This window comes from Phalaenopsis equestris, unplaced genomic scaffold (assembly GCF_001263595.1).
Source record: "Phalaenopsis equestris unplaced genomic scaffold, ASM126359v1 Scaffold000196, whole genome shotgun sequence".
Lineage (NCBI taxonomy): Eukaryota > Viridiplantae > Streptophyta > Magnoliopsida > Asparagales > Orchidaceae > Phalaenopsis > Phalaenopsis equestris.
Genome location: NW_018164638.1, coordinates 557806 through 573901, shown reverse-complemented (window position 1 = coordinate 573901; position 16096 = coordinate 557806). Strand labels below are relative to the sequence as shown.

The window sequence follows — 16096 nt, the reverse complement described above, 5'->3', positions numbered from 1 at the left end:
TATATATATATATACATATATATATACATACACGATTCATAAATTTCTAACTACAAGACAAGTCAATTTGCTTTATTTAAATGGAAACAATAATACAAAAATTAGAACTTGAGCAATGTACAATGAACAAATAAATCAGAAAAAACTAGCAAGAAATTTAAACAACATAAATCAACAAGCAATTATACAATTATAATTTGATCATCGCAAATAGTGTCCAAGCGGTGTCAAATTTGAAAAAGCTCTTAATCATTAGAAAGCCAATAGCCAAAAAAATGAGGAAAACTTAATAAAAAAAATAAAATATTAAATTTTTTATAAAAAAAAATTATGTTACAATGGGTGGATAACTTCCCACAAAATTTGATATTCACTTACGCAGCACTTGAAGGAATCACGCATTCAGTTTACACACAAAAGATTAAAAATTGAAAGAAGAAACTTAATCAAAATTATATAATAATAATCAAAGAACGTCTATTTCTAGGCTCCTCATCCCTGGGATATTAAGATATAGTTAACACATGATCAACTCTATCAAACTTCATTAAATCTAAAAGATATAAATCAAATTCAGCCTAAATTTTAAATATCATATATATTATTATACATTACAATAGAATAAGTTAAGCATAAATTTTAAATATCATATATATTATTATAGATTAGAATTAAACAAGTTAAATAAAGTCAGGTAAACATTATTAAGACTAGAGATATCCAACAAATTGAATATTTAACCTCATTTACACACCTTGAAATTGAGGATATCCAAGAATCAAATCAATTTAATTCTAATGTGCTCCAAATGGTCCCATCAACCTCACATTTTAATACGCAAATATTCTCAATAGAAGTCGTTGAAAAGGTAAAAGCACAATTAATTTATTACCAAGTTTAAATTTCCTGTATCTTCTGTTCACATCAGAATAAAACTTAAAAATTTCATAAATAATAGCAAGTTTCCATGAACATCCCATATAAACCATAGATATTTGATAATTGTGCAAATAAACTAGAATTAGACTCAATAAAAAGATTGATAAGATTTTTTAGTTCTCCAGATTAAAACCCTACACATATCTCAAATGGACTCATGCTTTTAGACATATTAATAAATAAATTATATGCAAACCTAGCCTTATTCAAATAACTTAAAATTAAAAAACATTATTAAGACTTGAGGATATCCAACAAACTGATTATTTAACCTCATTTACACATCTTGAAAATGAGGATATCCAAGAATCAAATCAATCAAATTCTAATGTGCTTTTAGACAAAGTAATTTCCCTACTAGTTTATAGGAGATAAGCAGTTAAAATTTTATTTATTATTAATTTTTTAAAAGATAAGTAATAAGAAATTAAGGTGGGGAGGCTTTAGCATAAAAAAACCCAAAATGTACACCAAAGGTGAATCAGTCGTGGCATGGCCAATTTCTTTTATTTCCAATCATTAGCTATAATTGTTAAACACGTTAAGGCAATGATTGATTAACATTAGTTTGAATTTTTTATTGTGCTTTTTTTTGTAGTTTTTTTTTTCTTTTGTTCAAATCATTTTTTCCCTAAGTCTTAGAAGTTTTGTTTAAAACTTTTTTTTTTAATTTCATTACTAGTATACTTTTTTACTCAATGTGAAAATAAATTGAATTTCCTGCAGCTTTTATAAAAACAGTTTGATGAAGAAATGTAATAATAAACACATTTTTATTCTACCTTCTTTGCATAAGCATCTTTGTTTTGACAGTGTTTGTGAGAAATTTTGTTTTGACAGTGTTTGTGAGAAATTCATCATATTGCCTATAATTTTAATATTACAGAAGATGACAAAAATGAGGATTAACCAAGTATTTTCCTATTTCAATTGGATTACATCAAAAATCGGTTTTAAGCCCATTTATTTTGCCTTTAGTTATGGATGTTGACGTTTGTTGGAGGATTTACCTTGGTGTATGCTTTTCGTTGATGATATTCGTCTTGTGTATAAGACTAGAGAGAGAGCACAAGAAAATCTTGAATTATGGAGGTCAACTTTTTAGTCTAAAGACTTTCATTTAAGTAGATCTAAAATTGAATACATGGAATATAATTTTAGTAGAGTAAATATTGCGGCGGAGTTAAAATAATGTAATTTTAGTAGAGTAAAACTAGTGGCAGAGTTATAACAATGGGTGATCAAGTCAATAAAAGGAGTGAACGTTTTAGATATCTCGAGTCTATTGTTAAAAGTAATGGTGATATAGATGAGGATGTTATCCATAGAATTAAAGTTGGATGGCTGGAGTGGAGGAATGCATCAGGTCTATTGTGCGATAAAAAAGCACCATTAAGAAAATTTTATAAAATGGTGTTAATACTTACAATGCTTTATGGCGCAATGTTGGTACGTGAAAAAGAAGCATAAAAGTTAAGTGTCACTGAGATGAGAATGCTAAGGTGGATGAGCGGCTTTACAGACAAAATGCCAAGCGAACATAGAGACAAAATGTGAAATGAATATATCTATGAAGAGGTTAGAGTAGCTTCAGTGACAAACAAGATTAGAGAGTCAATTTAGATGGTTTGACCACATTAAACATCGACCATCTTAAGACTCAATTAGGAGAGTCGATGTTTTAGAATTGACTTATCATAAGAAAGGTAAAATTAGACCTAAAAAGTTTTGAGCATGTTGTATAAAAAATGATCTAAATTTATTAGACTTAAAAAAAATATATATGACACTCAATAGCACTAAATGGAGAAAAAGGATTCATGGAGCCAGCCCAATTTAGTGGGATAAAGGCTTGTCGATGTTTGTAGATGATGGCAAAATGTTTTTTTCTATGTGATTGACCTACAATGAAAAATCAATTGTCAGCAGAACTGACAATAATTGTCCAAGAGAGTCATGAGTTTGAAGAACCAGTGCCAGACACGAGACAAACTCAAATAAAAAACTTTTAAGATTTTCAGACAAACAATCTATAGCTCCTACGTAGCCACTAATGAGGGAAGTCCCACATATCAAAGATGAAAAGCTTAAGTTATTTCTAAAAAGCTATATGAAGTAATTTGCATATTAAGTTCCAATTCAGTTCAACTGTGCACCTAGGGCTGTCAAAAAAGCTTGTTGTTCCTGAACAACTCGTGTTCGGTTCGTTCGTTAAGTAAACGAGTTGAACACGAACAATTTATTAAAGCTCGAATTGCAAACGAGCTGAACATAAGCAGCTCTTCGTTCGTTCATGTTCGGCTTGTTTTAGCTTGAAATAAAAAAAATTATATAATTATTTATATAATATGTTAAATATATTATTTATATAAGAATATATTATATATATTTATATCTAAGTTTAAATCGTAACAACTCGTGTAGTAATGTGATTAGTGTACTCTTTTGCATACATTTGGTTCAGGTTCGAATTCAACACTTTACATCTATTTTTTTCAATTTAATTTTAACGAGCCAATTTCAACCGAACATGAACACACTGTTCACGAGCCGATTTCAAACATGAATTGTTTTGAACAAACCGAACACGAGACAAGCCTGAACTCGCTCAAGATCGGCTCGTTTACAATCGTAAGTGCACCCACCAACATATGGTCAAACAAGAGTGATGAATTGCAATTATGAAAATCTTAAATATTTTTTCGGAAAAAATATTAGACTGCGGGACCCAAGTTCAACAAAAAAAAGAAACATCTCATATCCAAAGAGAATGATGCGAGAGTTTTACCATTTCCATAAAATCCTGCAAAATTGCAGAATAGCCCAATCTCGCGATCCTCACAGGACTTCTGAACTGAAAATTGGATTTTGAGATCATGTGGATTTTGAAATCATGTGGATTTTTTACTTTTTCTTCTTTTGATTTATTTTCTAATTATAATACTTTTTTAGGAAACTTTTTGGCATTGTTATTGTGTTTGGAGACGCAATTTTCTATGTTATGCTCTTGAGAGTGTTATATTACTTATTGCAAGTGGTGTGTCGATATATTACTTACAGGCAGTGTGTCGGCCGTTAAATCGAAAAAAAATATGATTTATATATAGTTTTGAAATGTAATTGTTTAATTTTGAAAATACGAGACCGAACCGATCACATATAAATGATAGTTTAAATAAACGAGCACAACACTACAAGTGACATACCTATCCCAAGATATACACATATCATTAATCCTTGAGGCTCGATCAATTAAACTAAAAAATTTATGACATTCATTTTAGTCTGCAAACATTTATGTTGATCGACAAGTTTCTCTACCTAATATTAATAATTAGATAGAGTTTATATTACCTGGGTTCTTAAAGCTCCATATAGAGGCAAACACTTATAATTAATTACCTCTCAAATGACTGAAGTCACTTAAGAGAACTCTCGATGATGATCAGAGGTATCAATCTTCATGAATTCAAAGTTTAGGGTTTCCAAGGTTGAACATAGAAAAGTCTAGTGAAGAAAGGAATCAAATGGGAACAATTATTTCTGGAGTCAAAGGAAAGAAAAGTAGGGGGTGTCACGAATCCTAAGGGAAACATCGGTGACTTCCCAACTATCCTATTGTTTTGACTTCAATTTTGAAATGTTATTCGATGTTTCATCCTACCAATTGTATTATTTAGGGTTTATATTTACGTGACACGGTCAAACAAATGACCTAGAAGATATGAGGGTTTACGTCGTATCAGACGACAATCTCGAAACCTAAAGCGAGTTAGGGCTTAGAGTGCACAACTTGATTGTGCAAAAGCCTAAAATATAGAGTGAAGATTTATTTTGTGCTAGGTAGACTACCTCGAATATCTTTTAAATTTATTTTGTGCTAGGTAGACTACCTTGAATATCTTTTAAATTGTTTTTCAACTAATTCTCAAATATTTTTTAAGTGTTTTCCAAATAATTAAATCATAAATTCTCAGTTTTTACTTAAACCATTATAACAAAAAACAAATCAATGGAGAATGAGACCGACCCACTTCTAAAGAGAAATCAATAAAGCAAAGGGGTAGAATCGCAAGTAAATCGGCCTAAAAGCGTTTAAATTTTTTCAAATCAATCATCAAACCAACCCCAAAAAGGTGTTTAAAAGCTTCCAAAAATCAACACTTAAAGTGCTCAAATTGATGTACAAAAGCCTAAGAAAATCAACACTTAAAAGAATCCAAATCGATACATAAAAGCATCCAAAAATCTTCTTAAATTGACACAAAAACAGAGCAGAAAACAACCATAAAACGTGGTCAAAACCGCAGTACAAACGACAAACCAAATAGTTTCAAACATTTCTTAAACCACGGCGAGGCAAGCTGTCATTTCCAAATTTAGCTTATAAGAACAAATGAACTACTAAGAACATTTCACGAAAAGCTAAGGGATAAACTAGCTGTCGTTTTAATAACATCAGCTAAATCAGTAAACTAAACACTAATTAAACTTCAAAATACATTACAGCTCATCATTTCCACCAAAGCAAATTATTCACGGGTAGAATAAATATTCATTTGCAAACAGTTCTTATCATCAAAATTTTCCTAAGTTAATTCAAATGATATGAACTACAAAAGGCAAAGTAATTAAATATTATAAAGAATTGTCAATCCTGAAAATCCTCCATAACCAAATATCTCCCATGAGAGTTGGATTGTCATAAGGAAAAAAAAGCTTAAGCATATTAACAAAGAAAAGACATTCAAAGAAAATGCAAAACAAGCTAAAAGATAAATTATATCGCAAAAAGCCCTACCCATACGAAATGTTTGCATAAACGAGCACAAGCACCGCTATTGAATCCCCATATGACCAGAGAGTATAGAGCCGACTTATATAAATCTCAAATTTGCATAAAATCGACCCAAATGAATTTCCAACCTACATAGAACCGACTTATATAAATCTCAAATTTACATAAAGCCGACCCACATACTTTTCAGGTTCTGAATAGATATGCATGTGAAAGTTTCGGATTTTAGGTGGTGTGAATTTCCATTTCTTCTTTTCTTTTGATGTTTTAGGCAATTAAATACATAAGGAAAGGTGGTATGCATGTAAATCTTCCAAATTCTATGTTGCTTGGAATAGAGGAGATCAACACAACAAGCATAGGGTAAATCAAATAAAATAGTTACCTCCAAATTAGATAAGTTCATTGCCCATGTGCATTTACATGTCATCAAATCCATGTCTTTACACATCTAACACTTAAGTTTCACTTTTTATACTAATTCCACCTTTTATACTAATTTCACCCAAATCCTTCATGCAGCAAGAAGAAAACCACCAAACAGACCTAAAAGCTGCAGCCTATAAGCCACCAAACATACCCAATAACCACTAAAATTGCAGCCCAAACAGTGGGCAAAAACCTCCCAAATCGCAGCCAAATAAACCATCAAATGTCTCATTAAAGCCTTAAAGCACCATTGGTAAAAAAACTTTCAATTGCACTAAAACAAGTGCACAATTCCCCCCTTCCCAAATCAGCAGTTGATCCCCCTAAAATAACCCCCAAAGAAATTCCAAATGCTTGCAATTCATCAATTCTTTATGAATAAAACCAAAAATCATACTCTTTGGCACATTAAATATGATTAGGAAATGAAGCACATATATGCTAATGAATGAGTTACCAGAAAGATCGACTACCGGAAAGATCGAACCCATGAAGATTATAGAGGCTACCTCCAAAATGCTCGAAGAAAGGAGAAAAAGGGAGAGGGCTTCGAACTAGAAAGAGTCAAACGACAAAGCTTCAGCAACGACACACAACCAACCGCAATCCAACAACAGAACTCACCCCTATTTTTTGCTCAAAGTAGAACAGAGAAAGCCAAAGCTCCAAGAACACAAAGAACAAATCAACCAAGAGGGAAGAATCACTCAGAATTTTGGCAGATCCTCCCCCTCTCCAAAATTTCGGTCAACCAAAAAAGCCTCCCCAAAAGGGATTTTTATAAGCAAAGAGGGAGAGGAGATGTTACTTGTACCCACCTAAGGTGAACTGAAGCTTGAAGGCGACGGGCAGAAGTACTAATGGTTTAACTCCTACTACCAAAAGTGTAATTACCAAAAGTGTAATTACATAAAGCGATGATACCTCAAGTGAATCCAAAAAGTTTCAAACAAACCATGCGAAATTTCAGCCCAGTCACAAGTAATATTTGGAGCATGTATTTCATACTTTAATTGAAAGAAAGAAAGTAAAATGATGGGTCTCAAGCACAGTCATTAAAGAACAATGACACATTTACATGCATACCAATTAATTCTTATGTGTTTACATTTCTAACACTTAAAACTATTTTTTTTTACCTTAATACCACCCAAACTTTCATATCACCTCATAAATACCACAATTTCCACTATTGAAAGAGAAATTAACATTTTTTAATGCATGTGTAAGGTGTCCTATATGTAAAAAAAAAAATCAATAGTTAGGTGTCAGGTATGTAAATACCTAGGAATTGAGTAGTGTGTTTGTAAATCTGAAATCTTGAGTATAGAATAGGTAAGTGTTTGAAATTCTTAATATGCAATATCAGATTTGGGTGTTAGATATGTAAATACGTAGGGATTGAGTGGTATGCATATAAATCTGTCATTGTTCTTTAAGGGATTGAGTGGTTGTGCTTGAGACTCATCATTTCACTTTCTTTCTTGCAATTAAAGTATGAAATACATGCTCCAAATATTGCTTGTGATTGGGCTGACATTTTGCATGGTTTGTTTGGAACTTTTTGGATTCACTTGAGGTATCATTGCTTTATGTAGTTACACTTTTGGTAGAAGTTAAACCATTAGCACTCCCGCCCATCGCTTTCAAGCTTCAGTTCACCTCAGATGGGTATAGGTAACATCTTCACTCCCTCTTTGCCTATAAAAACCCCATTTGGGGAGGCTCTACTGGTTGGTTGAAATTTTGGAGAGAGGGGATTCTGCCAAAATTCTGAGTGATTCTTCCCACTTGGTTGGTCTTGGTTGGTCTGTTCTGCATGTGCTTGGAGCTTTGGTTTTCTCTGTTTTACTTTGAGCAAAAAAAGGGGCGAGTTTTGTTGTTGGATTGCGGCTGGTTGTGTGCGTTGTTGAAGCTTTGTCGTTTGACTCTTTCTAGTTCGAAGCCCTTTTTCTCCTTTCTTCGAGCATTTTGGAGGTAGCCTCTATAATCTTCATGGGTTCGATCTTTCCGGTAGCTCATTCATTAGCATATATATGTTTCATTTTCTAATCATATTTAATATGTCAAAGAGTATGATTTCTGGTTTTATTCATAAAGATTTGATAAATTGCAAGTATTTAGAATTTTTTTGGAGACTGTTTTAAGCTGATCAACTGCTGATTTGGGAAAGGGGAATTTTGCAATTGTTTTAGTGCCGTTTGAAGATTTTTTTTACCAATGTTGTTTTAAGACTTTAATGAGATATTTAATGGTTTATTTGGCTGCGATTTGGGAGGTTTTTGCCCACTGTTTGGGCTGCAAATTTGGTGGTTCTTGGGTTTGTTTGGCGGTTTATAGGCTGCAAATTTTAGGTATGTATGGTGGTTTTCTTCTTGTTGCATGAAGGATTTGGGTGGAATTACTACAAAAAGTGAAACTTAGGTGCTAGATGTGTAAAGACATGGATTGGATGACATGTAAATGCACATGGGCAGTGAACTGTATCTAATTCTGAGGTAACTATTTTATATGATTTACCCTATGTTTGTTGTGTTGATCTCCTCTGTTCCAAGCAACATAAATTTTGGAAGATTTACATGCATATCACATTTCCTTATGTATTTAATTGCCTAAAACATCAAAAGAAAAAGAGAAATGGAAATTCACACACATGTCACCTCAAATATGAAACTTTCACATTCATATCTATTCAGAACCTAAAAAGTATGTGGGTCGGCTTTATGCAAATTTGAAATTTGTATAAGTCGGTTATATGTGGATTAGAAATTCATTTGGGTTGGCTTTATACAAATTTAAGATTTATATAAGTCGGTTCTATACTCTTGAGTCATATGAGGATTCAATAGTGGTTCCTGTGTTCAGTCGGTTCTATACTCTTGAGTCATATGAGGATTCAATAGTGGTTCATGTGCTCATTTATGCAAACGTTTCGTGTGGGCAGACTTTCTTGCGATATAATTTATCTTGGCTTGTTTTGTATTTGCTTTGGATGTTCTTTCTCTGTTAATATGCTTAAACTTTTTATTCCTTATGGTAATCCAACTCACATGGAAAGTATTTTGATATTTGGTTATGGGGGATTTCAGGATTGGCAAGTCCTTGTAATATTTAATTACTTTATCATTTGTTGTTCATATCATTTGAATTAGCTTAGAGAAACTTTGATGATAAGAACTATTTGCAAATGAATAATTATCAAAAGAACCTACCTGTGAATAATTTGTTTCAATGGAAATGAAGAGATGTAATGTATTCTGGAGTTTAATTAGTGCTTAGTCACTGTTAACTGATATTAAAACTGCAGCTAGTTTATCCCTTAACTTTTCAAGAAATGACGCCAGCAGTTCACTTGTTTTTATAAGCTGAATTTGGAAATGGCAGCTCGCCTCGCCGCGGTTTTGAAAATGTTTGAAACTATTTGGTGTCCCATTCATACTGCGGTTTTGACCAAGTTTCATGGTTGTTTTCTGCTCTATGTTTGTGTCAATTTGAGAAAATACTTGAAAGCTTTTATGTATTGGTTTGGGCTTAAGTGCTGATTTTTGGAGGCTTTATACATCGATTTGGGCAATTTAAGTGCTGATTTTTGGAAGCTTTTAAACATCTTTTGACGGTTGATTTGATCAATGATTTGAAATAATTTAAACGGTTTTAGGCTGATTTACTTGTGATTATGCCCCTTTGCTTTGTTGATTTCTTTTTAGAAGTAGGTCGGTCTCATTCTCCGTTGAATTGTTTTTGGTATAACGATTAAGTCAAAAATAAGAATTTCTGATATAATTATTTGTAAAACACTGAAAAGATATTGGAGGATTAGTTGGAAAATATTTCATTGAGGGTAAAACATCTTAAATCACTTCAAGCACAGATTAAAGTGCAGGCTTACTAAATTTTATGAGCACATCCTAGGTCAGAATTTCTTTACCTAATTTTCAAATGAATGATGAAACTAGGCATTTGACCTCAATTCATAAGTTAGTTAAAATGCTAGACATAAGGAAACACCAAGATGTGGTTCATAACTTCCTTTTAATTAAATCAAGTAGTGAAATTCCCGTCATGACTTAACCTACAGTAAAACCTAATGCTCTGAGATTTGAGCTTGAGCCTTACACTCAAATCCTCCAGGCAATTAGAGACATTCCTCATGCCATATATAAATCACATACTCCTGGTCCTTTATAGGTGACATCATGTTTTGTTTTACTCATTTATGTTTATTTATTATGATTTTCTTATACCGAGTTTTCTAGCAATTTATTTAAGTTTCCTGTAATTTGTTGTTCTTTTTATTGCATTATTTACTTTAATGCACTTGTTAAACTCCTTGGGTAGAGAACAGTGAGACATATGTTAGGAGATACATCGGGCCCTTGAGACCCAATAATAATTATACTTGCAAATACAAAAATAAAGTAAGGAGTTGCTACAGTTCGGAGCTTGGAGCAAGTCTTCGTGGGCAGTACGACAGAGAAATAGCAGGTGGAGGATGACGATTAACAACAGCATATTTTTCCCTAGTTTAAATAACAAGTCATACGATATCAAGGTAGTCTGTCTAGTGCGACATAAATCCTCACTTTATTTTTTAGGTATTTGCAAAGCCAAGTTATGCAATCTAAGCCCTAACTCGTTTTAGGTTCCGAGGTTGTCGCCCGATACGATGTAGACTCTCATATCTTTGTTTTAGGTTCCGAGGTTGTCGCCCGATACGATGTAAACTGTAAACCCTCATATCTTTCAGGTCATTTGTATGACTGTGTCACGCAAATATAAGCCCTAAGTAATAAAATTGGCAAGAAGAAACATCGAATAACATCTCAAAATTGAAGCCAAATAATATGATAGTTTAGGAAGTGACCGATGTTTCCCTAAGGATCTGTGACATCCCCTACTTTTCTTTCCTTTGACTCTAGAAATAATTATTCCCATTTAGTCCATTTTTCCACTTGAGCTTTCTATGTCCAACTTTGAAAACCCTAAACTTTGAATTCATGAAAATTGATACATTTGATCATCATCGAGAGTTCTATTAAGTAAATTTAATCATTTGAGAGGTAATTAACTATATGTTTGTCTCTATAGAGAGCTTTAAGAACCCAAGTAAAATAAATTGTATCTAATTCTTAAAATTATGTAGGGGAACTTGTCGGTCAACATTAATGTTCGCAGGCTAAAACGGATGTCAGAAATTCTTTAATTTATTTGATAAATCCTCACGGATAAATGATGTTTATTTCTCGGGATAGGTATGTCACTTGTAGTGTTGTGCTCGTTTATTTAAACTATCGTCTATATAGGATCGGTTCGGTCTTGTCTTTTCAAAATTAAACAATTATTTTTTTCAATTTAACGGCTGACAATTTCTAGCGACTCAGCTGAGGACTAGCTCTACTCTACATTATGATAAGTAATTTTCTGTCTTCATACATCATTAATGTGTCTATGTCCTTCATGGACCAGATTAACATTCTTCCGTCGGCATGCTTCTCTCATTTCTTTCGTGGGCAAGCACGACCAACTCTCTCGGATCCAGAATCATCTGTTTAACCAATCCCTAAACAGAGTGGTTCAGGAATATTAAGGGTTTTTTTTTTTGTGTGGGATCGGACCCCCAATAGGTGTGTTAGTGCGCGAGGTGCGTTGTGAAATCAATTCCGGACCGGGTCCTGAATTTCACTTTTAATCTCTACGCTCATACCTTCCGTTTAAATTCTGAAATTAAGCGAACACAGTTAACAAATATATGAAAACACGCTCCAAAATCCGTAAATAAAGATTAAAAGAAGATAAAAATATCAAAACAAAACAATACACGTGAATAAAATTCAAAATAAAAAATATATATAAAATAAATTGCCCAGTTCACATGACAGGTACGTCGACTTGTGTACTTCCGTTGAAACTGCAAGACGCAAGAAATCGCTGACTTTTGGAAATTCTTCAAATGAACGGAACAATGTCTTCGCCAAAGTTGATTTTTTCTTTCGCTACCGGAGTAGAGGTTGTTATCAACATGAGTGAGTTGTCTGACCTGACAGTCATTAAATTTGGACAAGGGTTCGACGATGTTGGAGCCAAGTTCGGGGATGTGGTTGTCGCAGTGATGAAGCCTGAAATGAACAAGTCCGTTAAGCCTGTTGTGCAGTTCAATTTGAAGTGTGCTACAGAATTCTCCCCTCTGATGAGGTCGTTTGAAAAGAACTCTTCTATTGTTGTGGGGTCTGCCGCTAGGAATGTTGGGATTGCTCCCGGAGCTAAAATGATGTCGATTTGGTGGTTCGTGATCAATACTATGACCACAATCCCATCACTATAGAGGTTACCATTTCAAGGTTTATCTGCATCGATGAAGATAAATTTTGCCCATTCCATCGCAAGGATCATGACATTTATGCAGCATTTACCTCTCCTTACTGAACTAGTTTGAAGTTTAAATACGTTAAATCATCAATTTCTAAGTATTGCTGATACCACTCATGTGTTACGTTCTTCAACAAGGTTACCAGGATGTCAGCAATCCACTGCATCGCGTTGATGATCTCCTTGAAACAAGGTATTTTGACAAGTCTTGAATGTGTGAATCAGTCCTCGTCAGTAGTTGTCACTTGCAATACTCCCTGCCATGGATGGCATCACCAATCTCTATACAAGAGACTCAAAGTAGAGTAAAAGTGTATACCATCGTGATTGTGGCGATTCATCATAAAATTATCACATTTTGTTTTGTATTAATGCCAATGTTATTATTGTTGCTGATGGCACAACTTCTTAGCCTGTTTCTACATGGATCAAAGTGAACCCGATTATAGCAAACAAATAAGAGGATCATATCTGCACTTTGAAAGAATATGGGCATGAAGAATTGTTCCAAAAATTCCCTGGACTATTTTATCAAGTGTTTTTCTAATCAAAACAATTATGATTGGTAATTTAAGTCCGGTTGCTCCACCATGAAAGATATCACCCTTTCCTCGTGATTGTGGAAACTCGTCTAATATTCTCACCTTTTGTTCTGCATCAATGCCAATGTTATTATTGTTGCTGATGGCACAACTTCTCAGTCTATTTCTACATTTTGGACATCTATGGAGGTCGAGCCTCTAGAATCTCCATAGAGAAAGCATTGTATAGTTAAAGTCAACACTTCGCAGTACAAAAAGTCAATAAAGTTTCTGTGAAACTCTCCTTGGGTATGTCTTATCAATAATTGGTGTAAAGCCGAGTACTTTGAACCAGATTATAGCCTACAAATAAGAGGATCGTATCTGCACTTTGAAAGAATATGGGAATAAATAATTGTTCCACGTTGGACTATTTTGTCAAGTGTTTTTCTAATCAATACAATTATAATTGGTAATTTAAGTCCGGTCGCTCCACCATGAGAGAAATCCTTTCCTCGTGAGGCTCCATAACTTAGCTAATGGTCATAGGTCTCCATCCATGCTCATTGCATCTAAGAAGATGAAGTATCTAAATTCTTTTGTAGATGATACCAAAGCTTTAGTGAATTACAAACTAAGCCTATGAGAAATAGAGAAGATAAATAGAACTAGGTAAACAAACTATGAAATTCAAATAAACTAAACATTCAATAAGCTATAAGTGGCTTAGCTCGATTAGAGATCATTTCATATATTTGATTAAATCAGTAAACAAATTAAATATTTTTATAAATACTCAATTGTTGAATGAAGAAACATGAACAATTTATCCCTCAATTTACTCGTGACAATAAATAATATCGTTTAAAGTTTGTGATCAAACTCATTAACTAACTTAATTGAAGCTTGATATAATATTGAATATAAAACTAGATTAAGGATATGTATACCACTTCACACATTCAACACATATAATTAACGTATCTGTAACTGAGATAAAATCTAATGTACAATTATAACTGAAAAAATACTTCAATAAAATATAATTAAATTTTATTTTAAAATTAAAAAAACTCTTTATCTTAAAATATATAAAAAGATTAATATTACTAAATAAACGGTCAAATATATATTTAATGCACATTCTATAAAAAATAAGAGTTCATTATATAGTAGTGAAATAGGTAAAACGTACTAATATTTTTATAATAAAAATTCTATTAGGAGATGCTTCCAAAAGATTTTTATGGAATAATTTGTGCATAAGATCCAAAATCATGGTCATACCATTAGGTATTTAGTCTAAAGTTGTGTGGAGGTAAAAACTAATAATGTTTACATAAAAAGAGTAAGAGAGTTGCTTGAAAATTGTGAAGTGGCTTGGGAAATTCCAAATGATAAAGGTTACCTTCCAAAAAAATAAAATGTGGTCATATGGTCCAGTAGCAGGGTAGGTTTGAATTGAATGGCACTATTCTTTTGTTCGGCTCAAATAAAGTTCAGCTTGCTAAGACCTAATAAGGGGTTCGTTTGTATTTTCAAATGAGCTGCCTATTTAAAACTTGATAATCACAAAATAAACCAATCTTGAACCAAGCGTAAATAAGTATGAATTTAAATATTCAAGCTCGAAAACCACCATTAAAACTTGAACCAAGCTTGAATAGGCTTATGGTCAATAAGCTCAAGCGTGAATAACCTCTAACTTGGCTAGATTCAGTTAGCTTGCAACCCTAACTATTGTCTAAAAATACAATTTGATATGACTGAGCTAACCAAAATGTACTAGAATATATCAAGCTCATTCTCCGGCAACATATTTATAAGTTTCTGTTAAAGGTTCATGCTAAAGGAAAAGCTAAATTTACATAATAATAGTTATATTGCATAATAAAGCTTGATTTCGAGCAACTTTGTATTTAAGAGCATGGAGAACCCTTGATAAGATCTGAGTAAAAGAAAAGATTATTTGAGAATGAAGTTTATCTAATGAGATCTTTAGCAAAGCTGGCTAAAAGCTTTATATGCTTTAGCACATCAATGGCTATGTCTTGTGGACAAGTTCATAGGCTAGTTGATTGCTTATATAGGTGATAACAACATACTTAACAACAAATAGAACGATCCAAATACATGTTTCGGGTAGCCCCTTGAGTGAGTTCACTTGGTTCAAAATCTACAGCTTCATGAACTCGATTCATTTTTTCCGACAACTTGGCTCGTGAGAATTTAGTTGTACATTTACGAGGATTAACACATGGAAGAGAATCAATGGTTTCTCCTCACCTGATCATAACGAACACAACTTCTACAAATAGCAACATTGAGCGTTGGGTTGCATGAGAAAACACTACATCGAAAGTGTCTTCATCCTCCGCCAAAAAGGTTTGATAATTGCCTAAAATGAAAAAACAACCAACTGCTCTAAATATTCTTCATTGCACATCAAGTACATTTGATATAATAGGACACTTACCAAACCTGAGTAAAATAGGGGAACAAGTAAGCTAATACCTCACGAATTATATCATATCTTAGGACGGGATAATCTTGAGCGGAATTCATCTCAGTGGGCTCTATAACAAAATCATTTGTATTGTAGTTTTTCGGAGGGAAAAAATAATTATACCTCCATGACTTAATGAGACTCAGTTTCAAGATAAATAGAAGAGGAAGGTCACCACATTAGAAAAGCCATAAAGTCCCCATGTTAGAAAAAAAAAAAAAAAAAATAGAAATTCCCAACAAAAAAACTAATCATAAAAATAGAAACTACTAAAAATCCCCCCACCCAAAAGGAGTTTGCGGAAATAAAGGATTGCTGGCTTGGGTTTCACAAAGAATATTATGCCAGAAGTTTAAGCAGAATAGATGAACAAACAAGCAGAAGATAATTTATTAAGCAAACGACTTAGAACTTACAAGAACAGACGTCAGGGAATTAGACACCTTCGGATGACTTCCGATGTCTGAAACCCTTACATTATATGCATATTTATAGTCAGGAAAATACCACAAACCAGCCATGATTTCACGAAAATCA

The 16096-nt window shown here is 33.0% G+C and overlaps 1 protein-coding gene across 1 annotated transcript in view; it reads right to left on the bottom strand.

Annotated features, from left to right (window-relative positions):
- The window catches only part of LOC110022537 (heterogeneous nuclear ribonucleoprotein Q-like), a 48797-nt gene that overhangs the window by 6533 nt on the left and 26168 nt on the right, over positions 1-16096 (bottom strand). The window lies entirely within an intron of this gene.